General features: G+C 40.8%; 1 pseudogene; it reads right to left on the bottom strand.

The window, feature by feature from the left end:
* Positions 1–1,427: 1,427 nt before the first annotated feature.
* The window catches only part of LOC110569754, a 40,742-nt pseudogene continuing 21,999 nt past the window's right edge, over positions 1,428–20,170 (bottom strand).

Genomic DNA, 20,170 nt, shown 5'->3' with positions numbered 1-20,170 from the left:
GAGCAGGGACACACTAGTAAAACGATGTGAATGCAGCGGGTCATCCCCAAATCTGGCAGGACATCCCAGTTAGCTCTGGATTGTTTGAAAATCCCCACTACAAAGCTCTACCCCAGAGAGAAGGCAGTCAGATCGCTGAGGAGAATCACAAATCCAAATGTAGAGACAAGGTCCAGTGTCCTATTTGGGAGCTGGCTGTGGTTTAACTCATCCACTTGTCTCAGTGACCTCCTCCATCCATATTGGCTGTTACCTCTTATCTAATCAATCTGCATGAGCAGTAGGTTGGTGGAAAGGCTTAGGAGACCAGTCCAGGTTTCCAGTCAAAATATACATTCAAATGAGTCTGGGCAGCCACCTCCTGGAAAATATGGAGGAAGATCCCCAGTGACATGAGAGAGTAGGATATGGTCTAAGACCCTCGGCTTTGGGTTCAGACACCAATTCCAATATTGGCTATGTGTCCTCCTGCAAAGATAATTCACATCTCACTTTTTTTCTCTACAAATTCCATGTTACTTCAGTGTGTTTCTGTGAAGATGAAATATGCAAGAAATGTTAAAAAAAAAAAAATCACAGCACCTACTCAATAAATATTAGTTACTCACAAATCCCCATCACAGACTTGGGGAAGTTAGCTGAGACCCCCCCCCAACTCTCTTTTTAATAAGAAAAAAAATGAAATATACTATAAAATTTATTTCTGTTTTTTCTTTAATAATTTTTCACCTCATTAAGGTTAAATGTATCTAAACATTTGCTATAAGTTTTCAGTGACATTTAAACTGAATTATCATTTCACTAGTAAGCTTCTTTAGGCACATTGGTTTGTATGTTATAGAAAACACTTACCTTTAGGTCACAAATAGGAAGGGGTAAAATTTGGAAATGTTACAAAGACGATTCCAAATCTCAGCTAACCTCTTTCCCAAAGTGCAACCACTCAGTCTTTAATGAAAATAGAGACCAAAAACAGTTGCTTAAACGTATCAGTGTGTGAAATTCTGTTCACTAAGAAATTCCTCCAAGAGCAGTAATGGTAAGCTGTGATTACTGGAAAGCTCAGAACACTAGCAAGGCTTAATTCCAAAGTATTTCACAGAAGGCCACAAATTGTGTTTTCCTAAGAGGAGCTGGGAGATCCAGATTTCATTTAGCACTGCCTAATGTGAGTGTTCCATGTCACCTTTTTTTTTTTTTTAAAGATTTTATTTATTCATTTGAGACACAGAGATACAGAGAGAGAGAGAGAGAGAGAGAGCATGAGCAGGGGGAGAGGCAGAGGGGGAGGGAGAAGCAGACTCCCCGCTGAGCCAGGAGCCCAATGTGGGGCTCCATCCCAGGACCCTGGGATCATGACCCGAGCCGAAGGCAGATGCCCAACCATCTGAGCCACCCAGGCAGCCCCCATGTCACCTTATTTTCTCTTATTTTGGATAAGCTTGCACTGATAGAGCATCGCCCTGCCCTCCATCTGAACAGGTAGCCACTAAGCCTTGTATGATCTCTTGGCAGCCACCTTGACCAACTGGCAGCCATTAGCTCCAAATTGGTGTCCCAGGGACAGCCATCCACCCCAGTTGTTAAACTTCTCCAAAGGATGTGACCTAACCTTGGTTTTTCTTTCCGGGGAGTTTTGTGCAACCCAGTCAGAATCCACGGCTTTAAAATTAGCCACCATCTGACTTGAGAAGAGCTCCTGAGACTCCGAAGCATCAATATCATTCATTGTTAATACTACCCTTTCTAGGACTTTTGGATATGTGGGTCCAAGTTAAGGTTGATCTTTTGGATCCTGAGAAACATGCACAAAACTCTCTCCCTTAAGCCTTCGGATGATCATGCTTGGCCAGAGCTTTTTCTTTTGCTGTAATCAGCATTGCAGATCCACCATCAGTCAGGAAAGAAGAATTTACAGTTGTCCGGGTGCCATAGGGCTTGATGAATGCAGCTTTGAGTGTGCCCATCTGCTCAGGAGAGGAAGGAGAAATGCCATCATGTTTGTGAACTGTATCTTTTCCTGGTACTTTGAAGGGTAGAACATCAGACAGGAGTCCTGTGCTTTCTTGGCCAAGCTGTGTAAGCACAGGGTGTACTCATCCTGTTCCATTTGGGAAACAGCAAAGGCAGTGGCCAGTCCATCTGCAGAGTGGCCCATTTTCTCATTGGTGGAGGACTTGGCCACTCTGGGGAGCTCTGACGATGGGAAATTCAATCTGAAGTTAGAGATTAAAGACACTCGCTGACCCACAGTCTTGGCTTCATGAAGATCAAGCATCATATTCCTCCTTTTCCTTGAGTAAAGTCATCAGACATTCACTGTCATGACCACACCACCCTGCCCCAAAACTATCAAGCCAACACCTGTAGTCTTGGGCTTGGTGGGCAGAGATGCAATCCGTGGTGACAGTGTGAGCAGGAGTCTCATCAGGGAAGCCAGCTGCGAAGGGAGGTTCTCTAGCCACATCGCTAGTTTCACTTCCTGCATAACCGGGCCAAAGATGATAGATGCAATGGACAGCTTCCTTTGGGACATTGGTTCTATGTCGCAAACCTGAAAGTGCTGCGCTGGCCAAACCATGCGTGGTCTTTCTGTGAAGTGCCTGACTGCAAAAGTGGAATATGCTCACCATCCACCACCACAATACTCCTTAGATTGGATCTGGCTAAGGTTCTCTTTGATTTGGTCTTGGCAGCTGGAGCACCTCTTGCTTGGAGAAACAGCACAGAGGTCTTGTAGAAAATCGGAGGGCCCATTGTGATGTCCTGGGAAGATATTTAAATGTGCTGGGACTAGACTATAATTTATTTCGTAAGCCGAAAAAAAAGAGGGGGACGTTACGGTCTGAATCTGTTTCATACGTAGACTACTTTAGAAGTATTTAAATAAGCTCCTTTGGAGTTTGAGTCTCTGTAATGACCTAACACTATTGAATATTTAGCAATCAGTGGTGATTACTGGTTGGTCCATTCAACGATTGGGAATGATAGTCGTTCTGTTCATGATACCCTCTATTCTCGAACTACTCTTTTTTTTTTCCTTTTTTGGTCTTTTTATCTTATAATAAGGTGGCAAAATAAAATAGATGCATTTTCATGTGTTAGAATAACCTCAACCTAAGCTTAAAATCTGTCCCCTGAACCTCGGCATTCATAAGTCCATCGATGCTGCACATACACACATATATACACACACTTAATCAAAAGTTGATGGTCAAAAAAAGAAGTTGATGGTCATTGGTTTATTCATATGTTTTTTACTTATGTAGAGCTATGAGTGAACATTTGGAATCAGCACTGAAGGCTCTTTCATTAATGTCATTTTTTTGAATTTTATAAAACTTCCTGATAATTACTCTTTTCCAGTCTTTTGATTTTCTGCTTCTGGAGTTCTGGGTGACATATATGCTTTCTTTTCATTTGTTTGATTCATATATCTGGTTTCTGTGCTTCAGTAAAAATGCCAACTGAGGGTTTTTTTTTTTTTTCCTTCTGTGAAGAATTTTTGCGGAGTTCCAAAGGAAATACAGAAAATACAAGATAAGCTGCTGCATGAAATAAAATTCATAAAAAGCCCTTCCTGAGTCGTTCTCCAAGAAGCATCCCCTGCAACTTTCTGCAGAGTGCTAACTTTATCTCTTTGATTCAGTGGTCCAAGCCAGCCTCCACTTTCATCCTGCAGATGTAGGGTAGTTTACTTTTCAAGTAGGTCATAAAACACCCTGTTTATAAAGCACTTAGCTACACTGCACAATGCAAAGAACAACATGTTAAAACACACAGAAGCCTTTCCTACAGAATTTGAGATGGAAAAGCATCACAGCACAACGAATCATTCTCAAAAATCTGCCTTGCAGGATTTGTGGTTTAAATGAAAGAACAATTACAAGGGTGAGCGCTCCAAAATTAGCCAAAATAGGCAGACTTCTGCTCTCCTGTCCTATTGTATTTGATAAGAGAACTAAATACAGCACTGGCCTTTACTATTCTATATCACATTATAAAAAACCAATTATTAACACCAATTGCTCAGTTAACATGTTTCAACGTATATTAGCCAATCATCCATCAGTGAAGTATTTTGATGTTAATTTTGTACCAGTAAACAGCAGATGTATTAGGCATGATTTGGAGTAAGAGCTCCCCAAGGGTTTCTCAACGTTGCAAGCTTTGACACTGGGGCTGAATAATGCTTTCTCCGGGGCTGTGCTGTGCTCTGCAAGGTATTGAGCAGCATCTCCAAGCTCGAACTTTTCCATGAATGTAACCTAGTGTCCCTTGTCTACGTTGTGATAACCAAAAATGTCTCCAGATATTGCCAATGATCCACCGGGGAAGAGAATTGCCTTTGTTGAGAAGCAATGTAGTTCTCAATTTTAGGATTTTTAGCCATAGTAATGTTAAACCACTCTCGGTGATTTTCCTGCACAGCCAGATTCGAGAACCAGTGGCCCATTTGTCTGTGGCTCAAGGTCTGGTCCCCAGATCAGGAGCATAACCTGCGAGCTTGTTAGGAATGCAGATTCTCAGACCTACAGAATCGGAATTTGCATTGTACCTGCCTGTCCTTCAAGGAAATTATCTCTCTTCTCTGAGAATTTTCCATAACTCTCAAGTCCCGTTTGTGTCAGCAGTTTGCGGCGGAGACGGGGAGATGTGTGGCTGGAGTTTTGGAAGTTGGGGCAGAAGCCATCGCAAGATGGAAAGTAAATCAAATTTTCTCTAAAGAGTTTGTTACTGTGAAAGACTCAAGAGATTGTGTTGGTTCTTCTTGGATAAGGAGTAAGGAGAGGAGCTGGACAAAGCAGAGAGATAATGGGGGAGCCCCTTCTGCTCTCGACCTGCAGATCCTCCTCCTCTTTCTTCCGTTCTTTGCTTCCTAGCCCTGCTTTATGGATTTTCCATTGCCGCCAGCTGTGGTTGAACAGTATATTAGGAGATTTTGAGTTAGCTTGAGAGGGCTGTGCTCCTCGCAACCAGTTACATCCACAGACAAGAAAATGACACTTGGTTTTACTCTAATAAATTTGGAGTGTAGGGATATAAAATAATGGTAATACACTATGCCACTAAGTTTATAATGAAAGTCCTGTAATCACAGATCGTTGGTTCAAAGTTTCTGAATGGCCGTTTGATAAAGACCTTTAAAGTGGCTTAGAAATGAATACCTACTTTACTGTCTAATATTGCTTTTATATATATGTAATTTGGAAATAACCCAAAAGAATGAAAAAGGCAATTAAAAACAGCCCCATGTTAGTAGATAAATGAGTGAGAAATGTTTTTTTAAACAGACAGAACTAATGCACAGCCATTAAAATGATAATCCCTGTGTTTATATAAGAACAAAATATTTGTGTCCATTAAATGACAAAGACAAAACCCAAATTTTATTCATGGCAAGATTGCAGCTGTAAAATGTGTGCCTGCATAAGGAGGAAATGTGAATGAAATACAAAGAATAAGCTTTATTGTTTAAAAAACGAGATTGTGCACATTTTTAGATTTTTGTTTTCATAAAGTGAGACAATGGATGAAATGTGCCTGTGTTTCTAGCATCCAGGAGACCATAAATACAGTGTAATTTTACATAAGGCTTAGGTGGCACTAATTTAGGTGTTTTCTTCTTTTAAATAGTTTTCATAACTATTGAAAAAATGAAACGATTCAAAATACGAAACGATTACTTTGTCTATAGAATCAGATGCGTTTAGGGTCCCTGGTTAAGACGCTGTTAATTTGTGTTTTCGTTAGCAGAAATGCGGGTGTGAATAACTTGGTCATGTCTGCCTTCAGAGCTTTGCTGCAGTTAATATGACTTTTTAGACTAGGCAGGCCCTGTAAACCTCTACATCTTCATGCATCAAATAGGTACACCTGTAACACTATGGGTGCCAAGGTTTTGTTAACATTACAGGGGACACTTACACACAAAGCTTACTGGAGTGCCTGGCAAATTATTATCACTTAATGGATACCAGTTGTCATTCCTGTTGCTTCCATTTTATGTCACCAGCAAATTCCCATGTGAGAAGATAATTATATGGTTAATGTCTCCTTTTTACAGGTTTTCAGTTTCAGTGTTTTATTATGGTACATAAGCATTAATATTTGACTTACATTTATTAATATGTTAAGTGTCAAGGCATACTTAATAAACTTCTAATTTATAAAGATGATTTAATGAAAGTGATAGAAGAATACCCACAGATACTTGAATTACTGTGTAAAATTTTGGCTTGATTGGACACACACAAAGACAAAACCATTTGTTAAGAAGTCCTAATCGAAAAGTACATCTGCCTAACCCAGTTTTCACGAATTTAGACTACAAATTGTTTTCTCTGTTATTTTTTTTTACTGTTATTACATTTAGATGACCTAACCTATTGGAATTAGTTAAAACTCTAGCAAACTAAATCCTTCACAGCTTTGATATGGTATTTTTTGTTCCCTTAGAAATGTGTTCCTGGGAAGATGGCAGCACCACACTGGTGTTCAGTGCCTACTTCCCGTTATAAAGCATTCAGGCTCCTCAAGCTCAGGATTCCTCTCCTGTCATGTAACCCACAGCACCTGTAGGCTTCCATCCCAGCACCTCTGCTTCACCCTGAAGGACATTGGGGCAGGCAGAACTGATGAAAATATGGTAGTATTCCTCCTCTTGCTGTGTTGTGAATAGTAATCTTTCCTTCTTCTCTGACCCGGGATGTCTTGTCTTCTGCCAACAATCATGAACCTGTGGCAGGTAGCCTGTTGACTTGCAGGTAGGGAATGATCTCAGATCCTTCAGGTCTGGATGTGTGCATGTGTCAGCATTTTTAAATACTCAGAACTAGTTGCTTGTATGGCACTTAGGAGTAAACATTCTCAATAGTCAAAAGCTCCGCTTGGTCCCAATCATGTCTGGGTTCTCTTTGTGAATACTTTCAAATCCACTCAATTCATGTTGTTTTATACTACTTGCATTTTTAAAGGATTTTTTAAAAGATTTTTTTTTTTTTAAGTAATCTCTGCAGCCAGTGTGGGGCTCAAACTCACAACCCCGAGAGATCAAGAGTCATGCTCTACTCACTGAGCCAGCCACTACTCCCTTTTTTTTAATTCTAATCATCCACGATCAGCTGTTTGGTTCGGTAAAAAAATTTGTCTGTGATTGTGTGTGGGTATGTATATACATACAAATCAATTTTCATATTTTGTGTTTTGCAAAGCCTAGGGATTTTTTAAAATTTTCTTCTCAACACTAATTAAAACAGTTCTTAATCTTGGCAGTTGCACCTTAGCCCAAAGGAGGGGTACATTTAAAAAGTGCCAGTGGTTCCATGGAACAACTGTAACAAAATCTCTTGTTAAATCTTCTTATGTGGGTCAGAGTACAATGGTGTTTACAATTAATTGATCACAGCCAGTTACAGATTTCTTTATTCCTTCTCCACTCCCACTGCTTTGCTTAACTAACCCTGTGTACGTGGAAGAATGTGCCTTACTAAGCCCCTGCTGTAAATCATTATAGACCTATATCATTGTAGAAGGTATATTAGATTATGGAAAATAAACCTCGGCACCTCGGGCTGTTCGCTCGGGGTTCCCTGTGCCTCGCTTTAAAAAAAAAAAAAATCTTCTTATGTGATTTTTAACGTGTGTCCAAATTTGAAAAGCATTGGGCTGAATTTACAAAATGAGATGCCTTGCCATGCCTCACTTTTTTGCTTCCCGAACTTTAAGACACACACAGATCACCTTGCAATCTTGTTAGGTTTCAGAATGTCATTTGGTCAGTCTGGAGTGGGAGCCCGTACTCTGCATTAATATCAGGCCCACAGTTGAAGTCATTGCTCCCTCCCCAAGCTGAAACTTTGAGAAGCAACATCATCATGATAATTCCTGTCAAATATCATGAAAACAAAACAGTATAAAGCAAAACTTAACTCAATGATCAAATATTTCAGCTATAGAGATGTAGAACATGCTCTTAAAGACCTTTTTTGAGAAGAGCAGTGAATGAAAACCAGGGTCTAAGACAAAGAGAAAAATAGCTCTACTAGGAAGTGAGCAAACCATTGCTCTCTATCCAATGCACTGAGTTTTGCTACGTGAATCAGTGTCTGCTACAGAAGGAAGCTCACAGAATTAGAAAGTTGTAACCAGCTGAAGGCCCCCTGCCTTGCCTTGGCATTTATGCAGCTGAAAGGGGCCATTAGTCTGGGAAATGGTCTCTTTGTGGGGTATGATCCTCATTAAGACCGTGTTGTCACTTCCCTCATATTTCTTCAGTACACCGTCCTGGAGAGACAAACATTGAAGTGAATTGTACCATGACACTCTTACCATGTGGGCCATTACAGGTCGTCTTAATGTGGTTTTAAAAGCAGAATAACTGAAACATAGGAACAGTATGAGGTCTAGAAATTCTTACTCTGTTCATTTTTTCCCTAAAGAGTGTGTCAAGTTCCAAAGGCAGTGTAAAACACAAATGACAATATGGTGTAGCTGAAATCTTATTCACACACACACACACACACACAGAGGAAACAGAGATGAATCCACAAGTATAACTTCAGGTATGGGTATGGCCAAAACACAGGGTATGAATAATAAATTTATTATTAAATAATAATAAAAGTGTATTAACTCAGAGACATGCATACCTGTGTTTTCATTGATGGGATGTTACTCAAGCTTGGATTATAGCAGTGACACAGAATGTGTTGTTCAAAGATGGATAGACATGCTATAAAATGTTGGTATCAGACTGTATATTCAGAAGTCCTAAAATTTATAGAAAGTTGCGAACTTGACCTAGGAAGTGCAATATAACCCTTTACGATCGAAATAATTGGACAACTGTGTAACTTGGTGTGATAGCAGCTTATGCCAATGGTCAACGTGCAGTGAATTCATATGGAAAATCTTTTCTTTTCCTTTGTCTTTTCTTTTCTCTTCTTGTCTCTTCTCTTCCCCTCCCCTCCCCTCGCCTCCCCTCCCCTCCCCCTTCTCCTCTCCTCTCCTCTCCTCTCTTCTTTTCTTTTTTTTTCATCTCTACACCCAACATGGACCTGAACTCACAACCCAGGGATGAAAAGTTACATTCTCTTTCGACTCAGCCAGCCAGGTGGCTCCAGAAAACGTTTTCTAAACACAAACTCACAAGTGACCTTCACTATAATAATAAGTGATAGAAGGCTACTGTCTGTGACAAATAGAGCATAAGAGAGTCTTACTTGCTGAGATTTTGACAAAAGAAATGGAAATGAAATAATATTTATATGTTTGGACACATACATATATGAGCATACATGTATGTATGTTTGCAAATATATCTGTACCATGTGTATATATATTTATAATCATATATGCACACATCTTTGTATGCATATATAGAAATGCACATACATTTTTTTCTTTACACGTGTAATTTTTGAATTTTCACAAAACCTCATGAAACACTTCCTTTATGGAGCCAAGGGAGTGGAGACTCTGAGAGCTTAAATAAATTGTAACATGTCAACCAGCTAGTAAGGGACAGAGCTGGAAATTAATCGACTATATATATATATATATATATATATTTTTTAAGATTTTATTCATTTATTTGAGACAGAGAGAATGAAAGACAGAGAGCATGAGAGGGAGGAGGGTCAGAGGGAGAAGCAGACTCCCCGCCGAGCAGGGAGTCTGCTTCTCCCTCTCCCTCTGCCTGGCACTTCCCCTGCTTGTGTGCACACTCTTCCTATCAAACAAATAATAATAATAAAATCTATTAAGTGAATTTACCAATGTACTTCCACTGCTTGATTTGACCAGTGGGTTCCTACACCACAGATAGTATATGCTATGAAATCGTATACAAGAGGGGCCTATAGTATAAAAAGAAAATAATCATTTCCCGTGCTTAAACCACACGGGCAGTACTGTCCTTAAAGAGTCTTCCTTCTCCCGAGCACTATGAGGTCATGGTAGTTTGCCTATAGATGTGGATGTCATGCTGGCGAGGAGCAAAGCATGGGGCAGTGAGGATATAAAGACTGGATTTGTGATGAGGACTTGTCTCTAACCCTACAGACAGCGCTGAGAGTTAGGTGTGACTATTCTCAGTTTGTCCGTGAGGAAACGGCCCGCGAGATGGGAAGCTGTCCCCTGGTCAAACAGCTAGCAGGTGGCAGAGCCCCTCGAGGCTCTCTAGAGGTTCTGTGGGCTGCCCTCTTCCTTGCCCTGTGGTTTGCATTTCGTGACACCTACACACCCTTTCATGTAGAGAACACACCCATCCCCATCAACCGTTGGCCCTGCCCCAGCCGTCGTTTCTTCCCCAATCTCCATTCCCCGTCGCCAGCTCTGCACACGGATTCAGACCTGTGTTTCTCTGTGGGCAGCGACCCGTTCCCGTTCCCGTTAGTTGCCCTAACAGATTTGCAAGATTGCCTTTACTTTGGGGCCCTGCATTCACCCAATGAGAATGGGGGATCCAGAGCCTCAGTTAAGACCAGAGCGAGATGGCTGGGCTCAGCATCCTCTTTTATGTCTGGCAACATGGTCCTGCTCAGAGGACTGATCAGTAATTAGGAAGATACGGTCCCTGTGGCAGGTTGCAGCCTTTCAACTGATCAGATGCTATTCCCTGGACAGTTCATCTGGCCTGAGCCACAGACCTCCCTGTGCCGCCCTCTGGGTCACCGTCTCACCGAGGATCCCTTACTTCCTATCAGGCAACTTTCTCTTTCATTTTTATTTTTATCACATCGCAATATTGGGCTTACTTGGAAAGTGGTCTGTAATTCTGTTAGTGACCCTTATGTGCATCTAGACAAAACATCCTTGCTCAGAGGCCCCTGAATTGAGATATTGCAGTGGGTTCAAAGGTGAGACTCCCAGGGGCCTGAAAATGGATAAATAATCTGTTCCCAAGCTTGGTCCTGCATGAAATACTTTGACCTCTACTAAGCTATACTGCAAGCCGCTTTGAGTGTCGTCATTGGAAAGGGTTCATGCGCAGGCATGAGGAACGGCGTGGAGTATCATGTTACGGCCCGAGTTGGTATCTATTGCTATGGTGTGGCATTGTGAAAGAGTTGTTAAACAGTAAATAAAAGAGTGGAGGAGGCATGAGATGAAATTGGCTCAAAACTCAGGGAGTGTTCTTCCACTGGGTGACATTCTTTGCACTCTTGCTAAGTGAGATGTGACTGACTGGGACAATATTTTTGTTTTTATTAATCTGGTTCTCAGATCCCTTGAATAATACATTTCAATCACAATGTCTGGCCAAATCAGGCTTCTTCAGTGGTGTCGTGAGAATTCCTGCCCGTGTCTGAGTCCTTTTGGGCTGCTATAACAGATACCACAGACTCGGTGGCTTATACCTAACAGAAATTCATTTCTCATAGTTCTGGAGGCTGGAAATCCAAGATCAAGGCATTGGAAGATTCAGTGTCTTGTGAGAGCATGTTTCCTGCTTCGTAGATGGCTATCTTCTTGCTATTTCCTCACATTGCAGAAGGGGTGAGGGAGCTCTCTGGGGTCTATTTAATAATGGCACTAAACCCATTCTGAGGGTTTTCTCTTCATGACCTAATCACCTGCCAATGCCCCACCTCCAAATACCATCCCATTGGGGAAAGGGTTTGGAGGGTCACTAATTTTCAGGCTGTAACAGTTCTTAAGGCTGAGCTGGCCTCTTGGCACCATCCTAACTGAGGATATGACACAGACATGGGAAATGAACTGGGAAGCCTACCCCTTTTTCCTGGTAGACTGTAAGCAGGAGTGTGAAGTGATTAGAAACCAGGACCCTCATTTCCCTCAACTGTTTTAGGATGGAGCTGTAGAAACATTGAGATAGTATGACAGTGCCCTGGAGTGCTGGATCCTGTCTCCGTGGTGTCTCCTGGCGGCATGACAGGCTCTCAGAGAAAGCCGATTCTCACAATGGCTCGTAGTCTTACTTGGTTACGGAGACATTGTCTGAAGGACCTGTCTTCGTAGGTTGAGGGTGTGGCCTTTGGCTCCTGTGAGCCTTTGTGGGACGTGTAGGGAATGGAGAATTTTATGCAAGTGTAATGAAGAGATATTGAGGTGCTGAGAAGGTTAGAGGGTCAACAGAGGCTGGGGAGAGGGAGATTAGTCTTTCATGTACAGCTTGGAAACCAGAGACATATGGCACACCCTCCCAGCAGGATAGATTCCCCTGATATAGGGCGCCTGGGTGGCTCAGTTGGTTAAGCCACTGCCTTCGGCTCAGGTCATGATCCTGGAGTCCCGGGATCGAGTCCCTCATCGGGCTCCCTGCTCGGCGGGGAGTCTGCTTCTCCCTCTGACCCTCCCCCTTCTCATGCTCTCTCTATCTCATTCTCTCTCTAAAATAAATAAAATCTTTAAAAAAAAAAAAAAAGATTCCCCTGATATATAACCGAGTCCAGGAGCCAGACCACACAGCTTTCTTCTGCTGCAGAGAAGAGTGAGCATTCAGGGAACCCACGTGGATCTAAGTCTTCCTTCTCCCGAGCACTATGAGGTCATGGTAGTTTGCCTATAGATGTGGATGTCATGCTGGCGAGGAGCAAAGCATGGGGCAGTGAGGATATAAAGACTGAGCCTTTACCCAAAAGCCCAAGCCATACAAGAGACGGAGTGGAAGAATCTGTCATGCTCTGGTTTGATGGGTTGAAAGGTGTGTGATCATCTCCCTCTCTTAACGAGGTGGGAAAGATTAGATCAACTTTTTGACCAATCGAGAAGTCATACAATTTCTTTGCACCTCTGAGTGTAGAATGAGAACATTTTCCTGTGGGGTAGAGAGTGGGATGTAGGTTTCTAATCTCATTCTCTGATATTATGCAACTGTATAAACTATAGATCAACAAATTGCTTTTTCAATAAAGCCCACAACGTAACATTGGCATTTAGGTTGTTTTCATGGAGAGACTGAAGAGAATTCAGAGTTTAATCATTTACTGTGTTTCTAGGGGCAGAAGAAGGGCACCCTTAAGACGCGTACAGGAATAACTCTGTAGGCCGTGGAGTGAGTTGTGAGGGCTGCCTTGGCTAAGTTTACCTCGTACACCTCTGTTCTTTCAGCTGGCTCCGGGCACCACAGCTCCCAGGCAGCCTTTATGACAGACGCACTGCAGTGCCGCCGATCAGAGTGAACACTTAAGGTTGTATTATTAAAAACATATTTTTCCTGGAGCGTTTACCAAAATGAAACGTCTTGCTCCTATTGGTCTTAGGAGAGATCTGGCTAGTTTACAACATCACAATTACAGAACTTTGGAAACACAGTAATTTATCTGTGCATATCAGTGGTCCTCGCACCCAGATTTCTTTCCTAGGGTGTGTTTTAAAAATGCATGGCTTGTATACTAAAATAATCTCTTGAAAGACTCCTGCAAGCATTTAGCTTAAACATACGATGATTTCCAGAGCTGTTTTTTTAATTCCCCTAATGGTTGAATTGCTAAGGGAGTCTGTGCCATCCTCCACATCATAGAAACAAACAGAAGCCTTTATTTTCCCAGATCCATGCTGGGGAAGTATTCTATTTTGATTACATCCCATTTAGAGGGGGCGGGTCATAAGGGCCTTATGCAATTTTAAGTTTTAATAATTGTAGATGAACAGAGGATTGATGCAGATACCTTAATCTGATTGTTCATTCATCAAAACCCAATTCTTCGGAGGAGCTCTGGGTCAAGGTCACCAACTCAATTTACAAAATTGTTCAACAGCATCCAGGGAGCATTTCGCTAAGTCATAAACTTGTCCATTGGAAACTTGGAAAGTTTGAAAGAATGAGTCAAGCATTTGCTCTTAATGGAACATGCTTTTATGTAAAGAATGAGATTGTTTCAATCATATGCACACATGAGTTTTTAAATCTGAAGGTAACCCAATAAATGCCCCAGGTGGATTAGAATGCTGGGGGATTTCTTGGTGGATTAGGTCCAAACATTTTCCCTTCCCAGAGAAACATTATATTTCCTTATAAAGTTGCTTACACGTTTCCTTTTCATATTCTTCACTATCAGTAATGAAGTTTATTTTAGATATGAGAGGAAAAGCCCATGTGCTTTATTTTTTTCTATCGATCACCAATCATCCCATCACATTGATTGATGAGCCCCTCTGTCATGGAGGATCTGTAGTGCTACCTCTGTATTATGTCACGTTTCCATACATGGATTGGTATATTTCTGGATCAGTTCATTCCTTCTCCTCCAATGATGAATTGTCCAGTTTTGAACCAACAATTATCAGTGACTCTTGAATGTACCTAAGGCTACTTTAAGGTGTTTCTCTATAAACTTCTACTAGCGTGTTTACCTTTACTGGGTACTATAGATTTTATGATAAACCGTAATTTTAAAAAATATTTATTCCAAGTCAGTTCTAATATCTTTAAATGTCCTATGACTTTTATATTGATCTTGTGGTAGCCTAACTTGGAGAATTCTTGCATCTGTTCAGTAACTGGTCTGTAGATTATTTTGGGTTTTCCACAAAGCAATCATTTCATCCACAAGCCAAAGCATTTGTTTCTCTTTGTAATCCTTATCCTTTTAATTAATGCGTGCATTTACTTTATTCTATTGTATGTGGCCTTCCATGCAGAATACAATAGAAATGATTTCTGTCTTGCACTTGCTATGAACTATACATTTGTAGTAGTTTATTAGGTAAGATGTTTCCTTCTTTTCCTGTTTTACTGATGGTCAGTGTCATGAATGAGTGTTGAATTAAATGTTTAATAAATTTGCTCTAGGGAGATACGACTTTTTTTTTTCTTAAAAATATCATATTTGGGGGGGCGCCTGGGTGGCTCAGTCGTTGGGCGTCTGCATTCGGCTCCGGTCATGATCCCAGGGCCCTGGGATCAAGCCCCACATCGGGCTCCCTGCTCGGCGGGAAGCCTGCTTCTCCCTCTCCCACTCCCCCTGCTTGTGTTCGCTCTCTCCCTGTGTCTCTCTCTGTCAAATAAATAGATAAAATCTTTTAAAAAAAATACCATATTTGGGGGCGCCTGGGTGGCTCAGTCTTTAAGCATCTGTCTTCGGCTCAGGTCATGGTCCCAGGGTCCTGGGATCAAGCTCCACATCGGGCTCCCTGCTCGGCGGGAAGCCTGCTTCTCCCTCTCCCACTCCCCCTGCTTGTGTTCCCTCTCTTGCTGTGTCTCTCTCTGTCAAATAAATAAATAAAATCCTTAGAAAATATTTCATATCTGGGTGTGCCTGGGTGGCTCAGTCAGTTGAGCGTCTTTTTTCGGCTCAGGTCATGATCCTGGAGTCCTGGGATCGAGCCCCCTGTCAGGCACCCTTCTTAGGGGGAGTTTGCTTCTCCCTCTGCCTCTGACCCTCCCCCCACTCATGCTCTCTCTCTCTCTCTCAAATGAATAAAAAAAAACTTTAAAAAGTAAATATCATATGTATAACTTGTAACCAATAATAAGTTAGGTGTGTAATATTGTGAGTTCATTCCAGTCCTTCTGAAGACTAAAATAGCCTGTTTTTACGAAGATAACTGTTGAATAGATTAAAAAAACAATTTGACAATTGATTCTTAGGAATTATGCTGTCGTTCATAGTTATCAGGCCATATCATTGATAATTTGTTACTGAATTATGAGATAATAATGTTTCCACATTACAGTTCATAATACTGAAGTGGATTGGGTTAGTGGTAGCATTGAGATCACTCCAGGCATATTAATTGGTTTATCTAATATCTTGAATGACACTGATAAATATCGGTGGGTAGAATCACAACATTTCAAAAACAGCGTGTCTTGCATAAATCTGCTACAGTATCTTGTCGATGCCGTGTTCATACAAATGACATGCCTTTCCCAAGGGACGCCTGTTCCATAAAGATAGTGAGTGCCCCAAAATGCTGTTGCAGACTGGATGCTGCAGAGAGCAGAACAGCGTCGCTGGACTGAATCAGGTGGCTTAGTCCATGGGGAGTCATGGGATAAATAAGCTTGACCTTCAAGTCTGTGTTTAGGATTTGGCTGTGTTTGAGCCTGCTCCCTGCTTTTCACTAGTCTGTATTTGTTCTCTGGAATTTCCAGTCCTGCTGCAATGTGATTTGGTGGCTAGCGTTACACGGATATAATCATCTTCCTGGAAGACGCCCCCAAGGTGACTTTCAGAAAAGGCTACACACAAATTCAGATCAGATGGGCAGGCCTTGCTTCCCAGCATGTTGGCTGAGTCACAGTGATATAAAGACCTTCTGATCTTCAGGGTGAGAATGTGATCTCCCAAGAGGTCTTCCGTCATCATGTTGTACAGTCCTCTGTAATTCAACGGTCCCAGCTCTCATCGGGGCCCCCATTCAAGACATATATTTACTTTAAAAAAAAAAAATCTCTGTGTTTTGTTCAACTCCCAAAGAGCTGAGTCTTCTCCAGAATGACATGACGACTTTGAATGAGGACCTATTTGAACAACATCGCTCTTTATGGTAATGATCGAGAGGACACTCTGTTCATTTATAACAGCCAGTTATTTGTTCGCAAGAATTGAGTTCATGTTCTTTCCAATTTGTTTCATATTGTGGTGAGGAATTCAGGTTTGCTATGCAGACAGGAGTTACGTACCCAGGCTTGTCACACTTTTTTGCATCTGGAGAGATGCCTCCATGGTGTATATTTAAGGGAAAAGTGTAGATGACTATTCGCTTGGGACAGACAAATTTCCATCTATTTTGTGCGAAAAGAGGCCAAAATACAGATTCCATGAACTCCTTTTCCTTTGTTGACTTAGGGCCCTTGTTTCACAATAAAGTAATGTATTCAAGAGAAGCGTTGAGTTGAAATGAAATTCTCAGGGATTTCCTGAGGTTCTGATTTTAAATTTTTCCAAGGAACCCTAGTGTTGTGAGGAACTCAGTGTGTCTATTTAGATCATTAAAGTGAAAACCTCAGCTGCTGGTGACAGTGAATGCTGACCTCTCTTCACTCCTCATTTCCAAGGCCTTTTTTAAAAATAAATTCTTGCGGTTTCAGAAATTTGCATCCCAATAATCTTGCACTGAGACTAACAATAGTGTGGAATGTAGACCCTCTTTCATGGAACATATATTTTCTAGGGTAAATTAGATTTTGGAGGTAAAACATGTAGATAATTTCCCTCCAGCATTTTCCCAAGGAGAAACAGAAATCGTTTTAGGTTTATGTCCTAAGAGCTTGAAACATGAAGAAGTCAGATTTACGTTGGTTAGGTACCACCCTCTGCTTGGCCATGATCCCAAGCTTTGGGACTATTTCTATGTGCACAGTTTCCTTCTAACCAAAGACGTATTTCATGAAGCTTACCGGTAGTATTTTTTCTAATACTATAGTTTCATAAGGACTGAGTGGTAGAAATACACTTAAGAAATCACTCTCATACCTGAGTGGGAAATTGAGACAAAGTTTCTTCTCCTCTTTTATGACCTGTGTGCCTGGAGCTCAGGGCCAAGTTTGTATATAATTATAGATTCTTGAGTTTTTTGTTTTTTTTTTTTTTAACATAAGTATTCACTCTTACTTTAACTTCTTGGCTATTGCCTTCTTAGTCAATTCTTAGTGGTTTGGGATTTCCTCTATCCAAATCATTTATTATTGAGCATTTTCAAATAATTGTATTATAAAATATTAAAGAGATCACTTTATAGTTTTACAGTAAAATAAGATCACTTTACAGTTTTTGAAACTTAATCTAACCTTCATGTTTTCAAGAGTGCTAGGCCAGACACCAGCAAATGTTTTTTGTATCTGACCAGAAAGAAGATTCTTTCCGCTTTGGGGACCTGGATTTCCCCATTGCCACTGCTCTTTGTTGTCTGTTGTAAAGTCGTATTAGCCAGAGGAAACACTTAACCAAACAGGCACGGCTGTGTTCAATAAAACTTGATGTATAGACACTAACATTTGCATTTCATGTAATTTTCACATGCCATGAGATAGTATGCTTCTTTTAACATTTTCCCTGATGATTAAACCCCATTCTTAGCTTGAAGGCTATACAAAAACAGGCAGTGGATAGTGAGTCGATTTCCCAATCCCATTCTGCATTATACCCGGAATTGAAGTTGATGAAATGCCCATTGTAGATCATAACTAGCACCTACCTTGAAGAGGTGCCCATTCTGGGTCCTACCTACTGCCTAACTACAAGGGGGGCCCTGACAATCCTGCACTCAGCACTCCCGAGTTTTTCACGTATCTGGACAAATCACAGAGACACGTCGACATTGTCCCATGTGTTTAGGTTGATGTGACATTTTAGTTTCTTTCCTTGAGGCAGAGTACGTGGGAGTTATTTATACTATTATTCAAGAACACGTTTGCAAAAGATAAACTACATAGGCTATATCACAGCCAGACCCTTTATATTGATAAGAATCACTAAACTGGTATTCAGTAACCCCAACGGGCAGCTTGGTGATTTATTAGGATGATGGTTTTTTTTTTTTTCCATAAAACAAAGAAATCATTTAGGTTTACTTAATGGTAGGTTCACTCTGCCTTTTAAAAAGAAATATATGACCTTTTCATGAATACATTGCTCTTGCAAACTTTTCTGGGAATTTTTCAACAGTCTTGTGATAAAAGTTGATTTCCAGCACACCTGAAGTGATAAAGTTCCCCACATAACCTTCACTCTGTCATTGCGAGAAATCTGCTGTCTCCTCCCTGCACTGTCATGGGATGCTTCTCAAATATCACCAAAGACTTCCTGATTGACAATTTCAACAGAATGTTCTCATTTCTCCTCATGCATGATAGAATAATACAGTCAGGCCCATCATTGAACACTGTGGCTATGGATACTGTCACCCCAAGTCCAGGTGGGTAAGGCTGGTAGAAGTTTTTCAAATCATTGCCTCTGAACATCAAATTCATGGTTTGAAGATTGCCCACCAGCCCCACTTACCTACTTAATGAGCATGAATTGATTACCGAGTGTATGCTAGACTTTGTCCCTGACTCTACAGAAACCAGTATTTCTGCTGTTCTCTTACACATTAATAATTAACATGGAAATACATTCTTCGTTTATTTGGATATCATCTTGAAAAAGGATTGGGTGAGCTCCTGAGTCCAGTTTAGTATTAGGTTACAATTGTGTAAATCAATCACAATCTAGACCTGCCATGTTCAGACACCACAGTGAACACTTGGATTTAATTGTCAAGGTTTCTGAAACTCTCCAAATGATAGGTTCCACATTGCTTAAGCAAAATGCATTTTAAAATTCTATTTTGCCATACATATCCAAATTGTGAAATATGGTAACTGCATACACTTTCAATTAACTTACCACTTACCGGGTGAATATAAGATGAAATAAATGGAAGCTGATTATTTCAATATGTATTTTTCAATGTGACTGTAACTCTGGCATTTAGACCAGGGTAACAGACAATTAAATACCCAAACATGACTACTGCATACACTTAAACATGAAAATTAACTCGCACAAGATAGCTTCAAACACTGATTGCATCATCTGTAAATGACTGTAATCCAACTGCATAAATATTGATGAACTTCTCAAGTTTGGAGTTGCTACTGTTGAATTTTAGTACATTCCATTTGCATTTCTAAAATGGAAATTCCTCTCTGGATCTTGGGAAAGTGCCATTATTAAAGTGGCCCAAACAGGTCACATGCAATAATGTAGGTGAAAGAAAGAGCAGATGTGTGAATAGAATGATGCTAAATGCATTTAGCTCAGGCTGTCTGTTAAGTATGCCTGAAAAGTCTGTCTTTTGACAGAACCCACAAACATTGCCAGAGACAATTATTTCGTTCAAGCACACTCTCAGCAATCAGAATTAACTTTTGGTTATATTAAAAATTGAACGTGCAATCCACTTACTATGTATTTCAGAACAGCTCCTAAGAAAGTTGATCCTGAGTGATGGGTGATTTTGTCAAAAATTCAGGGAGTCTGAAGAGCTTAGACCATTATCAGCATGATACCTACGTCAGAACAAACAAGATGTTATTTTCATAGGCCACAAGGTATCTGAAAAAGGTAGTTTTCCTTTTACTTGACTTTTGAAGCACCCATCAGGGGCTGTGAAGGGTTTTGTTTGGTTGGTTCATGCACATGGGATAAAATATTTGATGAAGTGTGCATTTCATGTATAGATGTATTCTGAAGCTGGAGAGCTAACACTC

Source organism: Neomonachus schauinslandi, chromosome X (assembly GCF_002201575.2).
Source record: "Neomonachus schauinslandi chromosome X, ASM220157v2, whole genome shotgun sequence".
Lineage (NCBI taxonomy): Eukaryota > Metazoa > Chordata > Mammalia > Carnivora > Phocidae > Neomonachus > Neomonachus schauinslandi.
This window is presented reverse-complemented; position numbering and strand designations above follow the sequence as displayed.